This window comes from Nematolebias whitei, chromosome 7, assembly GCF_014905685.2.
Source record: "Nematolebias whitei isolate Nwh7 chromosome 7, NemWhi1, whole genome shotgun sequence".
Classification (NCBI taxonomy): Eukaryota; Metazoa; Chordata; class Actinopteri; order Cyprinodontiformes; family Rivulidae; genus Nematolebias; species Nematolebias whitei.
This window is the reverse complement of record NC_056504.1, coordinates 29,790,596-29,793,329: the sequence shown is the minus strand read 5'-3', so window position 1 is coordinate 29,793,329 and position 2,734 is coordinate 29,790,596.

The window sequence follows — 2,734 nt, the reverse complement described above, 5'->3', positions numbered from 1 at the left end:
TGACAATAAAGAATCTCTGACTCTGAAACAGGAGTGGGGTAGGAGAAGGCCCTTTTGCCTAGCTTAGCTCTCACTGAGGGAACACTGCATGTAATAATGTCCTGAGAGTGCACATTGTAGCTGCATTCACACAGTGACATGTAGGAGGAGATGTTTGAAGGCAACAGACCAAGAAGTGATTTAAAGAAGAAAATTAGAGAAGAAAAATATGATTTGTGTTTATTGGCTGTCAAATGTAATTTGCAGTCAACTGAATAACCCCAAGCATCGGGATGTCTGGCAGGCATTCTTACCAGATGCTCAGACCATCTTTTAACCTTCCTGTGATGTGGAGGAGGAGTGACTACTGTAAGCACTGAGCTCTTCACCCGATTTCTTATGAGTCACCTCCAAAGAACTTCTTCCTAAGTGTTTCGGACATGACTCAACAAGAAGCCTCCGGGAAGACCACTGTTCACTGTTTTTCTTAGTTACTATCTTGGATGTTATCATTGTTTTTCTTTTACATTTTATTGTTGGATGTAACTGGGACCCTGTGTACATAATATTGCTCCACCACATGTACCACATGAGGTGCGAATGACAATAAAGTATCTCTGAATCTGACTTTGATCGAGGAGAGATTATATCTCATAGCTGTCTTATCAAAAGCATTAAAATAGGTTTTACAGTTGCTTATACTGTTGCTCCTGCATCACAATTAATAGGTAGAGGATGGATGGATGAATGGATGATGGATGGGTGGATGGGTGGATGGATGGATGGACCGACCCTGAGCCTAGATTTTAAGTGTACTTATAAATCTTTATGCAAGGTCAGAAACAGTAGTGATACATGTATTTTCCTATAAGCATATATGCATAGATTTCTGCACATTTATTTTATGTAAACAAACATTACTTGTTTAATTTTTCTTTGAAGTACTGAAATGCAGTATAACTAGTTTTATTTTTAGCTTGCTTGTTATCGATATAAAACCTTTTTTTTCCTGTACTGTCGATGACTAATAAAAGTTGTGTAGCATTCATTTGTGAGCACGGACTCACCCAGTTCCCCCACCTTCACTGTAAATCAAGTAAGGAGAGAGCTTAGCAGACTACACCCCAGGAAACCAGCAGGCCCAGACAAGGTATGCCCCAGGATGCTCAAGGCATGTGATGTCTGGCTGGGGGAGCCTCTCCAACATGTCTTTAACCTGAGCCTGTGTCTCGGGAGGGTCCCTGTCACATGGAAGATATCCTGCTTCATTTCAGTTCCTAAGAAGGCACACCCCAAGGATCTGAATGACTACAGGCCGGTCGTCTTGACATCTCATGTGATGAAGACCATGGCACGACTGCTACTGAAACTGCTTAGACCTCAGGTTCGCCACTCTGAAGACCCTCTGCAGTTTGTGTACTGGGAGAAGATGGGGGGGATGATGCCATTCTCTACCTTATGCACAGAGATCACTCTCATCTTGACAAGGGAAATGGTGCTGTGAGGGTCATGTTTTTCGACTTCTCCAGTACCTTCAACACTATCCAGCCCCGGCTACTGAGAGACAAGCCTGAGGAGATGGAGGTGAACTCGCATCTGGTCTCGTGGATTACAAATTATTTCACGGAGAGACCACACCATGTCAAGATCAGGGACAGCATCTCCGACACAGTGCTTAGCAGCACAGGAGCACCACAGGGGACCATTCTTTCTTCATTTCTATTCACCCTGTACACATCTGACTTCAATTATAGCTCGGAGACTTGCCATATGCAGAAGTACTCGGATGACACTGCAATCGTTGGATATGTGCAGGATGGACAGAAGAAGGAGTGCAGGACCTTGGCTGAGCACTTTGTAATGTGTTGCAAATCCAACCATCTAGAATTGAACATCAGTAAAGCAAAGGAAATGCTACTGGACTCCCTCTACAGGAAGGGTCAGAGCAGGCTCTACTTCCTGAGGAGGCTTGGGTCCTTCAGTATCTGCAGAAAACTACTGCTGATGTTCCACCAGTCTGTGGTAGCCCGTGTCCTCTTCTGTGCTGTTGTGTGTTGGGGAGGCAGCATTAAGAGGATAGATGCAGGGCAACTTGACAGGCTGGTAAGGAAAGCTGGTTCTGTGTTAGGAACAGAGCTGGAGTCCCTTACATCAGTGGCAGAGAAAAGGGCCCTCAGTATGCTGCTATCGTTCATGGACAATGCTGACCATCCTCTGCACATCGCCATCATGAAGCAGAAGATCTCCTTCAGCCATAGAATGCTGTCCGAGCCCTGCTCCATGGACAGATTCAAGAAGTCCTTTGTCCCTCAAGTCAACAGACTGTTCAACTCTTCCACATACAGTAAAAATAGAGCCTTGTAAATCTGCGGTACCCTGGACACTTATGTTTGTGTATGCATGTACATGTATGTATACATATGTATGTACATGTATATGTATATGTATGCTTAGATGTGTATGCATGTGTATGTATGTCCTATGTTAGGACTGTTAGTCCTACATACATTATATAGGTTAATCATGAATGTACTTCCTACCACCTTGTGCATACTGTCTTTTTCCAAATTTGTGTATTCTGCTTCTTTTTTGATTATTTCTTTTTTTTTCTCTGTATAATTAGAACATGCCACTGGATGCCTCAAATTTTCCCCTAAGGTTAAAAAAGTCCTAGCGCCATCAAAGCTTGTCTTTTTAATATAAACTCTCCTCGAATGTCTTCTACAACGTGCTGCACAACGTCTGCAATCCTCTG